Genomic DNA, 20,101 nt, shown 5'->3' with positions numbered 1-20,101 from the left:
CTGGTGTCCAACTTCCTGGTTGGTCAGTGGAGCTATGGCTTTCCTTTGATTGGTCAGTGATGCCATGCTCTCTAGGGAATTTATGATGGCCAGGTAGGCTCCAGTTGGTCTGAAGGTTACATGAAAGTGGCAGAAACATTCTGTATAGACCCATAATTCCCCTACACAAATCACCCCAGGACAACACTGGCTATCAAAGCCCTTATTTATTGGAGAAGCAGATGACTCCTTGAGTCTGGTGATTATAACCTTGAAAGGCCAGCTGGCTCCCTCCCTTAAGTCAATGATTTCCTTTTGATAAAGGTCAGGAAATGACAGCTTGAACTAAGGGAGACAGACAAGAGGCTGGATTCAGCTTTCACATTATATGGGATTTCAGTTTCCTCTGGATTCTATGGATCTTGGTTTAAATGACGAATTGGGTAAGAAAGATTGCCAAAGCTTCTTGTAGTTTAGACCATTGGGCTCTGATTGTAGTTTGCTGGGTTGGTAAAACTTATTTTTTTTCTATAAGAGAAATTGTCTTCCATCTCATTAGACTCCTAATGCCATGTTCTTCTATTATAGCGTGAGCACGTGCTCAGAGCTCTTCATCGTCTACATCTTTCAAGTCCTACTACACCCTTGCTGTAATACCTGGCTTCTTTATTCTTCATTGTGGATTATAATACAATTGACTCTGAAAATATTTTGTGATTAAATGAAGGGATGCATGTAAAGTGTTTATATCAAAATTTGGCATATACAAATAGTTCAAGAAATGTTATATTATGGCAATGATTATGATTATCATTCTGACCATACCTCTACCCATTCACAATAATCTCTTGACACCTATATCAGTATTTTTCCATCTTGTGCATGTCAGTCAACTGTGTCCTGCTATTTACTAGCCAATTAGTGATAAAATATTAATGGCTATAATAACAGACCTCTGCAATACCCCTCTGAGTATAGAGATTCACACTTTAATAGAACTTCTAATGTATCCAGAGAGATCAATGGAAGGGGTCACTGAATGAGTGAAGACAAGACAGGGGGAAAACTGCGAATTATGTTTTTTTCAGTACCTTGAGGGTTCCTTTTTTTTTAAGATTTTTGAAAATTTGAATAGCAGAGTTTCAAAGAGAGAAAAAAGGGAAAGACAGAGAGAGGTCTTCCATCAGCTGTTTCACTCCCTAAATGACCATGGGCCAGGCTGAAGCCAAGAACCAAGAGCTTCTTCCATGTCACCCACATAGGTGCAGGGGCCCAAGCACTCGGGCCAGCCTCCATTGCTTTCCCAGGTACATAGGCAGGGAACTGGATCAGAAGTCGAGCAGCCAGGACTTAAACCAGTACCTATATCAGAGGCTGGTGCTGTAGGAGGTGGCTTATCCTGCTATGCCTCAGTAATGGTCCCCAGTAATTTGATTCTGGGTTTTACCTTTCAGCACAAGCAAGATTTTTGAAATGGATACCAGAAAATCTATGTAAGTGGTCTAGGTCCAAGTTCCTATTTAGAAGCCTTAGACATTTTTTGCAGGTTCTTACTAATAGAGGTAGAAAGTATTTCTAATGGGACGTAGATCAAATTTAGTCATTTTCTGTTCCTCACCCTTGATTCATTCAAACAGATAAAACAAATTTTTTTTCTTTCTTTAAATTCCTGAAAGGTACAAGGTACTGGTTCATTTCTGATCTACAATCCCAGACATGATCACCTGTGCACCTCAGTAGCAAAGCTACAAGGAAGACTGAGATAAGCAGGAAGCAGTGACCAGCGAACTCTATGTAGTGCCAACCTACGTAACCTGGAGGGAAGTGGTTTAGGTTTTTGTAGAAAAAGGCAGTCTGCAATAGTGATTTTTATGTTCTAGAACTTGGTATCTATGGGCAAGGCTGAGTGGGGGCAGAGAGAATCAGAATCTGTGCACTTAGTTATGTTAAGGATGTGAAGCAGGTATCATATGTTGGCAAGAGTAAATCTGTGTTTGAGGGTATGGGAAAGGATGTGGAGATTCTAATTCATTTTGACAATTTTATAGTTTCACCATACTAGGCACCTCCAGGCTCTCTATGAAATGAATGCCCTCTTAGAAGTAATTGGATGGACTGAATAATAGTTTGTCAAGTACTATGGGATTTCAGGTTCAAGGGAGTGCAGTATTACTTTTTGTTGGAATTATCTTGAACACCTTTGTAACTAGAGAGAATGAACTTAGTAGAAATGTGACTACATAGAGATACAAGCCAATAAAGCATTATTTCAGAGGAAGGCAGCAATTAATGGATTTTGTTTGAAAGGGTGAAGCACCTAATTCACTGAGTAAAAGATTATAAAGATGGAGACATTGATACCATGTAAATATTTTATGTAATTAAAACAAATTAAGTTAGAAGAAACATTGAGGCAATACCCAAAACTGAAAAAAATAAAAGCTATTTATCACATGGGCTGCATAGCAATATTCAGAAGAATGATTTTAAATAATATTAATACACATACTTTGATACATGCTGAGAATGTAAAAACCACTAAGAAGTCTCAAGTCGGTTTTCTTTGCAGTTTTATTATTGCTAATAATGCAGTAAGTGGTGATTTTGTTAATAGCTAGCAAATTCGGTAAGGTAAAATACAAACATAAAATAAGTTAATCTTAAGTAAAATAAAAGTGAAAATAGGCAGTGTCAGGCATTCAGGGTAACAGTTATGATACTGCTTGGGATGTCTGTCTCCTGTATTGAATTGCCTGGATTTGAGCCCTGGCTCCACTTCAAATTTCAAATTCCTGCCAGTCAGCCAGTGATGGCCCAAGTACTTAGTCCCTGTCACTCACACGGGAGATGAGGATAGAGTTCCTAACTTCTGGCTTCAGGTTGGCTCAGTCATGGTTATTGTGGCTTTTGAGAATGAATCAGCATATGGGAGATCTCTGTCTGTCTGTGTCTTTGTTATTCTTTTTCCATCTCTCTGCCTTTCAAACAAATTTAAGAAATTAAAAAAACATTGTAAGCCAATTTTTTGTGACCTTACATTTGAATTGGAAGTATCGACTTGAATTTGTCATTTTATTTTTCTTTTAAATATACTTATTTTCTAGCTTTGCTAAAAAAAAAAGAATTACAAATAATGGCAAAAAAGTAGCAATGGTTATTACCCCTTGGGACTGTTTGTGATTTCTAAACACTATCTTCCACACAAGGGAAACAGGAGCCAGGATTTCAGACTAGAACAGTAAATATAACTAGATATATATAACAGTAAATATAACTATAATGGTATATATATATAAATATATAAATAAATATAACAGTAAATATAAATATAAACTAGAACAGTAAACCTGGGTTATCTTATTGTTTCAGAGAGTGAAGAAGCTTCAGAAAATGCAAGGAAGTTTGAAAAAGAGCCAGGATTTGTTTAAAGAAATTCATGCTGGTTAGAGATGGGATAATTTGAACATAAAAGAGAATAATGAGTGAAATGAATGGAAATGTATCAAACCTACAAAATATTAGTACATAATAAAGCTCACAAAACAAAATTTTTTCCTTATATTTAGAGCTATTTTGGTGTGAATTTTTTAAGTTTGGAAATCAGAATCAAGCATTGAAAAAATTCACCAGATGAATTCTGAGACTTTTATAAATTTTTCAATGCAGTATAGAATATTGTCTTTTAGGGAGGTACACTTCTGGAGAAAACCAAATATACACATCTCTACGCATGTGGAGGAAACCAAAAGTTATTTGGGAAAAGGATGGGGTTAAATACATCTATTACCCAAGTAACTTGCTCTAACACATTGAATAAGCATATGTGTAATTCAAATTTATGAGAAATGAAAAACTACTATGGGATTATCACAGTTGTTCTGGCTTAGTTTTAAAGCTCTAATGTTTACTCTGAGTTATAATGGCATCATTTTGATTGATCTATACATACACACACACACACACACACATACACATGCTAGAAGCAATGTCGCCTTGTTGTTTTAAAGTATCTAGAGTTCCAGAATGATTCTTAATTAGTTTTTTGTTGGCTGACTTGAGCTTCTTTTTAAAAAATTCTGCTTTTGGGGCTGGTATTGTATCATAGTGGATAAAGCCTCTGCCTGGAAGGCTGGCATCCTATATGGATGTTGGTTCTGGTCCCTGCTACTCCATTTCTGATCCAGTTCCCCGATAATGTGCCTGGGAAAGCAGAAGAAGAAGGCCCAAGTCCTCTACATGGGAGATCAGTAAGAAATTCCTGGATCCTGGTTTCGGTCTGGCCCAGCCCTAGCTGTTGTGGCCATCTGGGGAGTGAACCAGTGATTGGAACACTCACTCTCTCTCTCTCTCCGTCTCTCTCTCTTTCTGTCTCTCTATCCCTCTCTTTGTCTCACTCTCTGTAACTGCACCTTAAAAATAAATCTTAAAAAAATCTTTCCTACTTTTTTCTAGAAAGTCTTTGAAGCATTAAGTTTTTCAAGTATCCACTGGCATGTCATTTGAAGACATACAGAAATAAATAAAATCTTAGCCCAATGACCTCTTGCTTCCTATTTTTTATAAAAATAATTTTCATGTATTGAAGACTCACAATAACTCTCTAATGTTTCATTTTACTGATGAGGAAATGGAAGGTCATATGGGTGAAGTGATTTCCCCAGCTGGGGGCTGGTTTCAAGATCAGATCTTCTGATTCTGGATGATTAAATCTTCCATCACACATATTCTTGATTAAAGGACTTCATGAATGGAAGAGAAAAATAATTTCTTGAATAACACATAGCTAGCTAATGAGGTTAACTGTTTATAAGCTACTTGCTTTAATATACAAGGAGCAAGTAATGATGGAAATAGTACAAGACATCATCAAGATGCAGGTCTAAGTTAGAATTCCAATTTTGTCTTTAGAAGGGAAAGGTACAATGGATCTTCAAATGGAAGGTGCGTATTATGGAAAAAATTCATGAAATTTTAAAGTATTTTTGCACCAACATAAACTTAGCTTTTACTTCCACTTTTTCATGAACTTTCCTCCTAGCTAATCTCTCGAATCCTTAGAAGTCTCACAGGTTGAATGGGAATAATAGTATTTGCTGTAAATAACTGATCTCAAATGAATTACTGCGTGTGAAAATGCCTGCGAGTGACATTGAACCATTAGAAATGTTGTTGTTTTTAAGGTCTTCCTTGCAGTTGTATCAGGAAGTCCATTGGCTCCAGTGATCTTTCAAATTCTCCCTTGCTTTTTATTGTGTGACCAATGCATCAGGTAACACACAGTTTAACTTTGGAAGAGCTGTCTGGAAGGAATACAAAATGAGTTCCAGAAAGCCAGTTGGAATTTAATAATGCATGAAAAATACACCAAGGGGAGGAAGGAACCAATTAGGAAGCAATTAAGGAGACTGCAATTACAATGCATCTTAATAAAGTATGAAACATATTAAACTACAAATAGAAGACAGAATAGTTACCTGTGGAAGAAGGGAGAAGTGAAAATAGAGTATCCAATGCAGACATTATGGAAAAAAAGGGCAGGAAAAGAAAAAATAGACTATATTCATCTCTTATTTGTATGTTCAATTCCAAAGCATCCTCCAATAGCCTATTCCTATGATACTCTTTCCTCCAAGCATTTCTTTTCAGTGCTATAATTCAATTTCTGGATGTCCTTCACAGTATGTAAAAACTAACCATGAGAATTACTAAAATAAGAACAAACTGTTAATGAATATTTGCAAAGGGATCAGTCATTTTACAAATCAACTAAATGCAGATCAACATTATTTATTTTTGATTGACACATAATAATTATATATGTTCATAAAATACAATGTGATACTTCAACACATGTATACAAGGTGTGATGATCAGATCAGGATAATTAGCTATTTTTCTGAATAAAATGAAGTTACCGTAAGAGTTCAGTGTTTTTTTTTTTTTTTTTTGTTTTGTTTTTTTTTTTTTTTTTAATTGGAGAGGCAGACAGAGAGAGAGAGAGAGAGAGAGAGAGAATACTCCTAGCTGCTAGTTCACACCCCAAAGCCTGCAACAACTGAGACTGGGCTAGGTGAAAGCTGGGAACTGGTTTCTCAAGCCTCAATCTGGTTTCTCATGTGGTTGGCAGGGACCCAGGCTGATTCCAGTTTATTAACTTAGAGTCCTAAGCAAAATATTAGGTCTACATTTAACCTAATCAAAATTTTAATTATTTGCCTTTGGTTAGATTGTAAAGAGTGTTTAGAAATTTCAATTTCAGTTCTGAATTCTGTGTTACCTACTATGCAGCTTTGTGTAAATAATTTAAACTTGCTTTAAATCACTTCTAATGAATAAAACAGGGACAATAAAGCCTGTCTCACTGGCTAATAGTTTTTAGGGGAAATTTTATAAAAATAATATTAATAGTGGTATCGTGGTATTTCAAAAAATTCATAGGAAATGGAATTAAAATATCAGTGTATTTTTTTGCAAAAGATTTTGAATTCCATACATTGTTTTTTCATAGTAATTATTTCCCATGTCCCTTTTCAAGACACTTGTATGTGATGACACTTTCGTAAGTAGTCTCTTACTTCTCATTATGAACTTTTATATGAGTATTATCATTATTCCCATTTTATAAATAATTAAACTACAGAAGTTACATGACTTGCCAAAAGTTACTCACCTAGCAAGTGGTACACCATTTGTAGGATTTCTGAGCAGCAGTAATATTGGTATTTTTGGCTGAATACTTCATGGTTGTTCAGGGCTGTCCTTTGCCTTGTGTGAAGCTCTCTGGCCTTACCCAAGATATGCTGGTTGTACAGCCACCCACAAATATGATAACCAAAAATGTCTCAGACATTGCCACATGTACCCTGGGGATCAAAATCACCTTGATTTGAGAACCACTACTCTAGGACTTATTATCACCTCATAAGACTGCATATTATATGATGGGTCTTCAAAAACTTAATGGAAAGTGTACATTATATAAAAAATATTTATGTACTTTAACTTTTTGCACAAATATAAACATATCATTTCATTTTCACAAACTTTTTTGAAATACCTTCATGTAGGCCCCATAGTCAAAAATTGGCATTAATAAAAAAATTTCTTAAAGATATTAAGCAGAAATCTGTTTTTCTACTTTGAGTCCAGTAACCCAACCAAAATTCACATTAATATACTCATGTATTCTCTCTGTCTCTCTCTCTCACTGTCTAACTCTGCCTGTCAAAAAAGTATATACTTGTGTATTAATATACCTCTTGTTTATTAAAGGGAGTGCTAAAAAGATAATGAAGAATTTTGAGAGATATTAAACTTGTGATGGAAAATTATTTTAGTTTACTATACATAACTGTGCATACTGCACTATGATACTTAAGCAAAAAACTCTACTTGTGCCCATATGAGAATATTGATACTGATGATGGTCATGGTGTTGATGATATAATTTGCCAACTCTTGTAAAAAAAGGTTTCCATTATTACATTTAATAGAAGATAGGCTTATTATTATATGAGTTTTATAGTTGACAAAATTAAGACCCAGGAAGGTAAACTATCTCTCCAGAGGCTATTCAATTAGTAACTATGAGTATGCTATTTTTTTTTTTTTTGCTTCCTCTACATCTGATTCTGTTTACTATGAATTTATAAGTTATAGCCCAGTTTTGGGCTCTGGGGCATTCAGGGGAGCATATTTTAAGCCCTTTTTGATGATAATAATCACTTCTTGCTTATAACCTGAAAGCATTCCACAGAGGCATTTTCTGCTTTTTACCACTGACAGGGCTTGGCAGCTGCACCTAAGTGCATTTAGTCTCTTTATGTCTGTTTCATTGATCATGTTCCGAAACTACGAATAAAGGAAAGTGGGACTGCACAGGAATTCATATTGGCTACCTCTGAAATCTGTAGCACACAAATAATTCTCTAAATATTTTAACCAAAAATGTGAAACAACAATAACACAAACAAAATAGAACACTTCTGTCTCTGTTGACACAGATCACTAGATCTAATATTACAGAACACTGAATAGCTTTTAGAATGTTTCAATGGGCCAAAGAATTAAGCCTCTTGTATCTACACAGTCAAGCACAACACAGGAAAACCGAGAATTGTACAATGGGACTATTATTTAAAGACATTACTTCTTACCACTACCCACCCCTATACACCTATGATAAGATTAATTCTAGAATCTAACCCCAGTCATCCCAGACATACCAAATATTTTCCACCATTCATTCGCCCAAAAGGATCTACCATAGACATTGGGAGATAACAGTTCTCCCACCATAGTCCTTCTTTTTTAAAATATTTATTTATTTATGTGAAAGGCGGAATTACAGAAAGAGGGAGAGACAGAGAAATTGAGAGATCTTCCATCTACTGGTTCACTCCCCAAATAGCCTCAATGGAGTTGGGACAGACTGAAGCCAGGAGTCAGGAGCCTCTTCCAGTCTCCCCATGGATGCAGGGGCCCACATATTTGGACCATTTTCTGCTGTTTTCCCAGTCACATTAGCAGGAAACTGGATTGGTAGTGGAGCAGCTTGGACTGAAATTGGCACCCATATGGGATGAGAGTTCTATAGGCAGAGGCTAAACCTGCTGTGCCACAGCGCCAGCCCCATTACAGTCCTTTTTTGCATTCAAATTCTAGGTTACAGTGTCTGCCTGGTAGAAGCAAAGTCATTTTCTACATTATGGTTGCAACGGAATTAGAAAAATGCAGTTTTACCTTTCCTTTTTCCGTAATGCAAAAATGAGAGCAAGGAGGAGATTGAAATGAGTGTAGAATGAACCAATTTATGGTACTTGTTGCATTTTTATATGGAACTATAGAAATAGAAACATGTCATAATTTTCTTAATATAAAAATATTGGTATGATCCTTAGCAGCATAGTTTTTTATAATATGAAGAGTACTGAATACATTGCCTTGTGCATAAGAATGGTCAAATAAATATTGATGGAATTAAGTTAAGTGTACAATGTAACTTTACAGCACCTAGAGAAAGGACTTTTGGGTTATTGCCATGTGCTAGAAACTTCATACATCAATTATATTTCTTTCTTTCTATAGTTGTATGAAGGACTTGTTTATAAGTTGAAGATTAAAATACTAGAGGTAGTAATTATATGTTTTATGTGAGAATGTACAAGTAGCAAATGGATGAACTTCCTTAATTATTCTTTCTAAAAGCACATATGATTTTTTTTAAATTGGTTGAGTTACAGGGTCTTTTTTCTTTAAATTTACATATCTGAGTAAGTACTTATTGACTCAGTTGATTCATTTTTTCAGTACTTTAACTCCTAGTCCAGTTCCGATAATCTGATTATTATATTGTGAGTGCATAGATAACAGAAAGTGAGCTGTGAATTCCTGAATCTCTGAATGTACTCCTAAAAACAGCAATCTCAGTGGAAAAGCAAAACAGAAAAATTCACTATTGGAGATCTCCTAGCGGAATTGATAAGAGTGTTCAAGTGAAGTCCTCCCTAAGAATTGGCTTTTGAAAAATGTAAAAGGAAATGTCATGAATTACTTTACAGTGTTTCATGAATAACCATTATTTACTTAAGTGTTTAAACAGAGGTCTTTTCTCCTGTCCTGATATCTCTATTCACAGTCCGTTTTCTGAATAACGTATTTAAAAAATTTTTTTAAAGTAGAATGCTTATACAAACAAACTTATGAGCAAGAGTTAAAATCTAGCTACATCATTAGTAGGAAAGTTTAAGAATATATTGTGTCATAGACCTAATAGGTCTCTGCTACTTGAGCAAAATGTAGAGCAATGTGGACAGATTAATGAAAAGATAGAAACAAAGTCTCTAAGAGAATGTAAAAGAAATGACTAAATGCTAGGTTTTAGGGAGTCTTTCTCTCTCTGCCTTTCAAATAAATAACATTTTAAAATAAGATCAAGCTTTGTATTTACATATAGAAGAAATGTGGAGATAGAAAACAGATGTAAAATTTTTTTGCCTTTAAAATTCCGTATTGTTTACTCTCCCATCCTATACAGATTCTCACCTCCAACAAAATTGACTCCTAATGTTGGCTGATGGAATTCTCCTCATAGGTTTCTAACTTATTTGCTAGTCTTCAAGGAGCAGGTAAACTCTCACTTCTCTCTTAGGGTTTCCCCTATCTCCATCCCTCTTCTTTCCTATGAATTCCTGTATCACACAACAGTCAGTTGGTTGGCATAGCAATGGATTTAGCTGGGGCACTTTTTGTTATATTTTGACATATTTTCTTAAGTTTACACAGTGTTTTGAAAATCATGTTTATTTTGAGATAACTGTAGATTCATATGCAATTGTTAGAAGTAACACAGTGAGAGAGCTCATTTACCCTTTACTCAGTTTCTACCAGAGGGAACATGTTGCAAACATATATTATAATGTCACAATCAGGATGTTGGCATTGATTTGGTAAAGATACGGAACATTCCTGTAACTGCAAAGATCCATCATGCTATTCTTTTTTTTTTAAAGTCTGTAATCTTTATTGACATTTTGCTTTTACAGTTCACAAGGCATTCCACAGATTTAGTTCAGTAAGGGCCTCACCTACAATGATATGTGTCCATTTTATAATGTTTTGCATAACAATATTCTATAATTACAAACAACATTTTTGGAAGGATTAGATTCAGTCCACAGATTCAGAGTTTGTGACAGAATTAAATACAATAAATCTATGCAATGAATTTTATGTCCGAGTTCTATGTGTATGGCATTATTTCATGTTGAAGAAGGATGGTAGTGCTCCTAGAATCCACTCCACTTCCCTACCACACTCATTCTCTCCTTAATCCTTAACAATGTCTATTATGTTAATCATTTTTATAATTTTGTCATTGCAAGAATCACGTGAATGAGTTCACTATGGGATTGACTTTTTCCAATAAGGATAATCCTCTGCAGATTCATCTAGGTTTTTGTGTGTATAAATAGTTCATTTCTTTTTGTTACGGGGTAACATTTGCAGCATGGTTACAGCACAATTTGTTTAAACATTTACTTTTTGAACGCATCTGGGTTGTTTTCAAATTTAGGCTATAATAAATAAGGTGCTATAAGTATTTGGAGGCAGAATTTTGCATGAATGTGAAGTTCATTTCGCTGGGGCAACTGCCCAAAAGTTCAGTTACTTTTTGTTATGGCGCATTTGCATGTTTAGTTTTTAAATACATTGCCAAAGATTTTCTAAAGTTGTTGTAACATTTTAAATTCCCAGCAGCAATATATGAATGTTCTAGTTTCTCCTCATGCTTGTCAACAGTTAGTGTTGATACAATTTCATATTTTTGCTACTCTGGTAGGTGTGTAGAGAGGCATCGCGTTTGTCGTTTAACTTACATTTTCTGACTGGCCAAAGATGTTGAAGTCTGTTCTTAGTTCCCATCTATCTTCCTCAGTGAAGTGTCTATACAGTTATGTTGCATAGGCTTCAACTAGCTTGCTGTCTTTTAAATGGTCAGATTTGGGGAGTTCTTTATATATGCTAGATATTAGTTCTTTGTCAACCAGGTGGTTAGCAAATATTTTCTTCCAGTGTTGGTTTGTCTTTCAGCCTCTGAATTTAGGCTTTCATAGAGCAAAGTATTTTGATTTTTTAAAAAGAATTATTTATTTGAAAGCCAGAGAGAGAGAGAGAGAGAAAGAAAGGAGAGAAAGTCTTCTATCTGCTGGTTCACTTCCCAAATGGCCACAGTGGTTGGAGGTGAGCCAATCCGAAGCTAGGAGCCAGGAGCTTCTTCCAGGTCTCCCACGTGGATGCAGGGGCCCAATCACTTGAGCCATCCTCTACTGCTTTCCCAGGCTGTAGCAGAGAGCTTGAATGGAAGAGGAGCAGTCGAGACTCAAATGGGACCTATATGGGATGCCAATACTGCAGGCAGAGGCTTAGCCCACTATGCCATAGCGCTGGCCCCAATATTTTGATTTTGATGTCTAATTTATCATATTTTACATTCATGGTTCATATTTTTGGAATCAAGTATAATAATTTTTTCCTATTCTCATATTTTGCCTATCCTCATATTTTTCTATGGTTTTCCCCCTAAAAACTATAGAGTTATGCATTTTACATTTAAACCCCTAATCAGTTTTAAATTAATTATTGTGTAGTATATGACACTTAGGCCACAATTCTTTAATCCTGCTGCAGATGTCTAATTGATCTACCATCATTGTTAAAAGGCTATTGTTTCAGGCCGGCGCCGTGGCTCACTAGGCTAATCCTCCGCCTAGCAGCATCGGCACACCGGGTTCTAGTCCCGGTCGGGGCGCCTGATTCTGTCCCGGTTGCCCCTCTTCCAGGCCAGCTCTCTGCTGTGGCCAGGGAGTGCAGTGGAGGATGGCCCAGGTGCTTGGGCCCTGCACCCCATGGGAGACCAGGAAAAGCACCTGGCTCCTGGCTCCTGGCTCCTGCCATCGGATCAGCGCGGTGCGCCGGCCGCAGCGCGCCGGCCGCGGCAGCCATTGGAGGGTGAACCAACGGCAAAAAGGAAGACCTTTCTCTCTGTCTCTCTCTCTCACTGTCCACTCTGCCTGTCAAAAACTAAAAAAAAAAATAAAAAAAAATAAAAAAGGCTATTGTTTCTACACCTTTGTAAAAAATCAGTTTGACATATTTATGTGGGCTTCTTTCTGTTTTCCCTGATCTATTCCAATGACATATGTTTCTTCTTTTTAACTTTTATTTAATAAATATAAATTTCCAAAGTACAACTTTTGAATTATAGGGGCTTTTCCTCCGATAACCTCCCTCCCACCTGCAACCATCCCATCTCTTCCTTCCTCTCCCATCCCATTCTTCAAGATTCATTTTCAATTATCTTTATATACAGAAGAGCAACTTAGTATGTACTAAGTAAAGATTTCAACAGACTGCACCCACACAGACACACAAAGTATAGAGTACTGTTTGAGTAGTAGTTTTACCATTAATTCGCATAGTACAACACATTAAGGACAGAGATCCTACATGGGGAGTAGGTGCACAGTGACTCCCATTGTTGATTTAACGATAGACACTCTTATTTATGACATCAGTAATCACCCAAGGCTCTTATCATGAGCTGCCTAGGCTATGGAAGCCTCTTGAGACATATGTTTCTATGCATCTACAAATACTGCATAATTTTGAATACTATAGTTTATATAAAGTCTGGAATTCGAGTAGACTTATTTCTTACATTTCAGTCATTTTAAAACTTGTTTTAGCTCTTTTAATTCTATTGTCATTCCACATGACTTTTAGAATAGCTTTGTCTATGTTGACAAATAATTGCTGGAACTTTGAAAGCAATTGGGTTAAGCCTACATATCAGCTAATTGACAGCTCTACTATGTTGAGATTTTCAATCTATGTTCACAGATTTAAATTCTTCATAGCATTGTGTAGTTTTCAGCATGCAGGTTCGTATATAAAACATAGTGACATCTTGGAATTTCATTTTGAACTATTTTAAATGGTATTTAATTTTAATTAAATTTAATTTGCTTCCATCCATAATCTGACAGTGGTATAATGTTTATTGTGTGATGTCTTTTCTTTTAGTTTCATATTGTTACAGGTTTTTCAGCACAGCAGTCTTTTGAACTGTCTAGAATTGAGGCAAATTACACTTCAGTTTTCAGCACGAAAATAACTTCCTCTTAGATCTTACATGAAAAAGTCTTTTCTCTTTTTCCCCTTTTCTTTTGCATATGCTTACTCTCATGTATTTCTCTTTCAGTACTGCTCTAGTTGTGTCTCATACATTTTGATGTGCTGTAGTTTCATTTTCATTTACTTCAATGTAATTTTCAATTTCTCCTTAGATTTCCTTCTTTACACATGATTTATTTAGAATTGTCATTTAGTTATTAATTGGAGATTTTTCTGCTTTCATTCTCTTATTTATTGTTAGCTTAATTCCATTGTGTTAGGATACAATAATACATGTATATAACTTGTATTATTATAATTTTAAGGATTATTTTATAGTCCAGCATTTGGTCTATTTTAATATGTGATATGTTGACACTTGAAAAGAATGTATATTCTGTTATTGCTCAGTGAAACATTCCATAAATATTAGTAGATCCTGTTGATTAATTTTGTCGCTGATGTTTCCTATATCATTGTTGATCTGATTAATTGTTCTATCAATTATTGAGAAGGGTGTTAAAGTCTCCGATTCTATTAGCATCTCCACTTTCTTTCCTGATTTTATTTGAGTCTTCTTTTTTTTTTCTCTACTAGCCTACCAAAGGGTTTGTGAATTTTGTTTATTTTTTCCAAATTCCACACTCAGTTTTTCTTGTATATTTTGCTATTCTCTCTTTGATTTATTTCTGCTCTAGCCATTGCAATTTTCTCCCTCCTGCTAAGTTTGGATTTAGTTTATTTTTCTTGTTCTTGAGATGTAATGTTAGGTTGTTTATTTGATATCATTTTTTTGTTTTCTAAAATAGGTGTTTATCATTATCAACTTCTGTCTAGAACTGTATTTGCTGTGTGTTTGGCTATGTTGTCTTTCCATTTTATTTTTCTCTAGGTGTTTTCAAATTTCCCTTTTGATTATTTTTGACCTATTTGTTTGTTAGGAATACGTTATTAATGTTTTCATAGTTCTAGTTTTATACTATTATGGTCAGGTGAGATATTTAATATGATTTCAGTCTCTTAAGTTTGTTAGAACTTATTTTGCATTCTAAAGTAAGTTCTATTCTGGTGACTGCTTCATATGCTCCTAAGAACTTGTGCTCTGCTGCTTTTGGAACGCTCTGTGTGGCACATCTCTTTGGGATAAAGTACAGTTCAAACTCAATGTTTGAACTCAAATGATTAAATTTTCCAACCTGGCTGATATATTCATTGTTGAAAGAGGGGTACTGAACTCTCCTGCTATTGCATTTTGTAGATTTCTGCATTTAGATGTATGCGTATGTGTTTTATATATTTAGGTGCTTTAATATTGGATAAATAAATATTTATAATTGCTACATACTCTTGATGAATATATCCTTTTATTTTTATGTAATGGCCCTCCTTTTCTCATGTGACAACTTTCGACTCAAGGACTATTTTATCCATTTTAAGTACAATCTGCCCTGCTCTCTTTTAGTTATCATTTGCAGAGAATGTATTTTTCCTTCCCTTCAGTTTCAGCCTATATACTCCCTTAAAGCTAAAGTGAGTCTCTTGTAGGCAGAAAATTGTTGGATGTTATTTCTCAATTTAACCAGTCACTCAGGGGTGATGACAGGGAAATGGGGAGATTCAAGTAAAAGAGTACAAATTTGCACTTATGTATAATGAATAAGTCCAGAGGTCTAATGGATAGCATTAAGACTCAATTATACATTGGATTTTATACTGCAAATTGGCTAACAGCATAGATTTTAGATGTTCTTAACAGAAGAAAAGAGTGGCATCTATGTCAGATGATGGATATGTTCATTTGCTTGACTGTAGTAAGCACTGCATTATGAATATCAAAACTGTGTTATACATCTTAAGTATATACAATTTTTTGGAAAGATTTATTTATTCTTTTAAAAGTCAGAGTTAGACAGAGAGAGAAGGAGAGGGAGAGAGAGAGAGAGAGAGAGAGGTCTTCCATGCGCTGATTCACTCCTCAGTTGTCCACAATGGCCGGAGCTGTGTTGATACGAAGCCAGGAGCCTGGAGCCTCTTCCGGGTCTCCCATGTGGGTGCAGATGCCCAAAGAATTGGGCTATCCTCTACTGCTTTCCCAGGCCATAGCAGAGAGCTGGATGTGAAGTGGAGCAGCTGGGACTTGAACTGGCACCCGGTTGGGATACGGCACTGCAGGCGGCAGCTTTACCCACTGTGCCACAGCGCTAGCCCCAAGTATATACAATTTTAAAAAGATAATGTGTTTTTGCACATTGTAAAGATGATACTTGCAAATTTAAAAACTTCCTCCATAATTTGCTATATTATAGCATGAGAGTTCTAAAAATTTCAGTCATATTCATATTTATATTTTGCTTTTTAAAATAATTTTAAATGTATTTTGAAAACTTTAACAGACATAAATATTGCACATATTTATGAGCTTCATGCATACATTGTGCTATGTTCAATCATGTAAATATATTTGGCATACCAAGCATTTCATATTTCTTTATAGTAAAAGGGTTGAAAATCCTTTTTTTTAGGTTTTTTTTAAAATAGAGAAAAAAACAGTATATTAACAATATGTATAGTTACTCTATAGTGCAACAGAACCCCAGAAAGTCTTACTCCTATCTAGCTATAACCCAGTACTTGTGAGTCAATCTTCCCTCATGGTTCCCCACACACTTCTCCCTTCCCAACTGCTGGTAACCATTATTTTATTTATTTTTTTTTACAGGCAGAGTAGACAGTGAGAGAAGAGAGACAGAGAGAAAGGTCTTCCTTTTTCCGTTGGTTCACCCCCAATGGCTACTGCTGCCAGCATGCTGAGGCCGGCGCACTGCGCTGATCTGAAGCCAGGAGCCAGGTACTTCTCCTGGTCTTCCATGCGGAGCAGGGCCCAAGGACTTGGGCCATCCTCCACTGCCTTCCTGGGCCACAGCAGAGAGCTGGACTGGAAGAGGAGCAACTGGGACAGAATCCGGTGCCCTGACCGGGACTAGAACCCGGTGTGCCGGCCCCGCAGGTGGAGGATTAGCCTATTGAGCCATGGCGCCAGCCTCACCATTATATTTTTAACTTCTATCAGATCACCTATCTTGTAGACGCCACATATGTGTGAGATGATGTGATATTTGTCTTTATGATCTTGAGTTATTCTGTTAACATAATGACCTCCATTTCTATTCATGTTATTGCAAATGATGAGATCTGATCTTCCTCATGACTGAATAATATTCCTTTGGGGGTGAATTTATACTAAATTTTCTTTATTCATTCATTGGCAGATGGACACATTAGGGTGTTACCATTTCTTGGCTATTGTGCATAGTGTTGCAATAAGCAATGCAGTATAAATATGCTTTTGACAGTGGATTTCATTTCTGTTCAATATATACCTAGAAGTAGGATTGCTGAATCATAAGGCAATTGTATTTTTAGTTTTTTGAGGTGCCTCAATACTGTTTTCCACAATGACTTGTCTATATTCATTCCCATCCAACAGTATGCAACAGTTCTCTTTTCTCCACATCCTCACCAACACCTGTTTCTTTCTTTTCCTTCTTCTAATTTTGGATTTGATTTTTTTTCTGATATTCTAGGACCTTAAGATATGATTTCTATTTTCTTCATCTTGTTGAGACTTGTTCTATGATCTATCAAATGATTTATCCTGAAAAATATTCCATGTGCTAGTGAGAAGAATCTGTATTCTGCAGCCATTGGATGGGAAGTCAAGGATGTTTGTTAGGTCCAATTGATTTTGGGTGCAATTTTACTGTTGATTCATTGTTGTTTTTCTATCTAGATTATCTATTCATTTAAGTGGAGAGTTAAATCATCTTGTAATTATTGTATTGAGTCTATCTTTCCCTTTATTTCTACTAATATTTGCCTTATGTATTTGGGTACTTCAAAATTGGGTGCATATGAAAGTATTACTTCCGGCTGTTTTTCCTCCTCTATCCGCTTGTGACTTTGCTCGCCGCTCACCAAGATGCAGCTCAAGCCAATGGAGATTAACCGCGAGATGCTGAACAAAGTGCTGAGCCGGCTGGGCGTCGCCGGCCAGTATCGTTTCGCTGACGTGCTGGGGCTGGAGGAGACCCTGGGCTCTGTGCCAGCGCCCGCCTGCGCGCTGCTGCTGCTGTTCCCCCTCCTGCCCAGCATGGGAACTTCAGGAAAAAGCAGATTGAAGAGCTGAAGGGACAAAAGGTTAGTCCCAAGGTGTACTTCATGAAGCAGACCATCGGGAACTCCTGTGGCACCGTCGGGCTGATCCACGCTGTGGCCAATAACCAAGACAAACTGCATTTTGAGGACGGATCAGTCCTGAAACAGTTTCTGTCTGAAACGGAGAAGATGTCCCCTGAAGACAGCAAAATGCTTTGAAAAGAAGGAGGCCATACAGGCAGCCCATGATGCCGTGGCACAAGAAGGCCAATGTCAGGTAGATGACAAAGTGAACTTCCATTTCATCCTGTTTAACAACGTGGATGGCCACCTCTATGAACTTGATGGGCCAATGCCTTTCCCGGTGAACCACGGCTCCAGCTCAGAGGACTCCCTGCTGCAGGATGCTGCCAAGATGTGCAGGGAATTCACTGAGTGTGAGCAAGAAGAGGTGCGCTTCTCCGCCGTGGCCCCATGCAAGGTGGCTTAATACCCTGGAAGGCCTTCGCCATTGCCCTTGCCCGTCAGCGTGAAAGCCCACCCCTGCCCACACGGTCCAGGCGCTTCGGCACCCAGGAGACACGGCTCTCTTCCCTGGGTCCTGCTCCTCCCCCTACCAAACCAGGCACTAGCCGAGCTTGGCTGTGGACGTGGTTGAGTTTGGAGTAAGCCTCAGGTGGCGAAGCATCCCTCCCTCCCCATCGTATGTCTTGTTCCTTAATATCTAATGCTTTACATGGCTGTCTGTGTCTGTAAAGTTCAGGCCTTGGATGAGGTTGGATTGTTTGTCCTTAAAAGGAGTAAAACTTTTCTGCTGATAAATTAAAAAAAAAAAAAAAGGAAAGGGGAGGGTTGTGGGTGGGAGGGAAGTTATTGGGGGGGGGATCATTGTAATCCATAAGCTGTACTTTGGAAATTTATATTAATTAAATAAAAGTTAAAAGAAAAGAAACGTGCCAGGGGATTCCAATACAATCCCATCAAGCTGGCATGTACTAATGCCATCTCACTAGTCTATGTGATCAATTTCAGTTCACAATTGATCACACTGATAGGTATAAGAGTCAAAGGGATCACACAAACAAGACTAGTGTCTGCTAATACTGCTAATACTAAAAAGGGAGAGAACGATCCAGCATGGGAAGCAGGATACACAGCAAACTCATAGAATGGTAGATGTCCTAAGTAGCACTCTGGCCTCAGAATCAGCCCTTAAGGCATTCGGATCTGGCTGAAGAGCCCATGAGAATTTTTTAGGCATGGAAAGCCAAGACACTCTGGAAAAAAAAAAAAAAAAAAACCTAAATGAAAGATCTCCATGAGTGAGAGAGATCCCAGTGCAAAGAACGGGGCTATCAAAGAAGGAGGTACCTTTCTCTGAAGGGAGGAGAGAACTTCCACTTTGACTATGACCCTGTCAGAATAAGATCGAAGTCAGCGAACTCAAAAGGCTTCCATAGCCTTGGCAACTCATGACTAGAGCCTAGGGAGATTACTGATGCCATAAACAAGAGTGTCAAGTTGTTAAGACAACAACAGGTGTCACTGTGTACTTACTCCTCATGTAGGATCTCTGTCCTTAATGTGTTTTCCAATGTGAAGTAATGCTATCACTAGTACTGAAACAGTTTTTTTTCTTTGTGTGTCTGTGTGAGTGCAAACTGATGAAATCTTTACTTAATATATACTAAATCAATCTTCTGTATACAAAGATAATTGAAAATGAATCTTGATGAGAATGGAATGGGAGAGGCATTGGGAGATGGGAGGTGCAAGTGGGAGGGAAGTTATGGGGGGGGGAAGCCATTGTAATCCATAAACTGTACTTTGGAAATTTATATTCACTAAATAAATGTTAAAAAAACTGTAAAAAAAGTATTACTTCTACTTGTTGGATTGAATCATTTATCATTATACAATGATTTTTCTGGTCTTTTTTACTTTTGATTGAAAATCTATTTAATCTGATAGAAGTATGGCTAATCCTCTTTCATTTGGGGTTCCATCTGCATGGAATATCTTGGTCCATCTTTTGAATTTCTATCTATGTGTATAACTTAAAGGTAAAGTTGGTTTCTTATTAGCAACATAAAGTGGGTCTTGCTTCTAAAATTCATTCAGTAACCCTATGTCTTTTAATTGGTTAATTTAGTGCATTGCCACTTAAGGCTGTACTGATAAATAAGGTCTACTACTGCCATTTTGATACTTGTTTTGTATTTTTATTTTGGTTCCTTTACTTCTCTCTTTCTTACAATCCTTTTGTTAAGATTTATTTTATTTATTTGAAAGG

At 36.7% G+C, this 20,101-nt stretch overlaps 1 pseudogene; it reads left to right on the top strand.

Annotated features, from left to right (window-relative positions):
* Nucleotides 1–17,578: 17,578 nt before the first annotated feature.
* On the top strand, nt 17,579–18,298 carry LOC100348287 (ubiquitin carboxyl-terminal hydrolase isozyme L1 pseudogene; annotated as a pseudogene).
* The last annotated feature ends 1,803 nt before the right edge of the window (nt 18,299–20,101 follow it).

The sequence above is a fragment of the Oryctolagus cuniculus genome, chromosome 1, assembly GCF_051225735.1.
Source record: "Oryctolagus cuniculus isolate XC-2025 breed Fujian yellow rabbit chromosome 1, ASM5122573v1, whole genome shotgun sequence".
Lineage (NCBI taxonomy): Eukaryota > Metazoa > Chordata > Mammalia > Lagomorpha > Leporidae > Oryctolagus > Oryctolagus cuniculus.
This window is presented reverse-complemented; position numbering and strand designations above follow the sequence as displayed.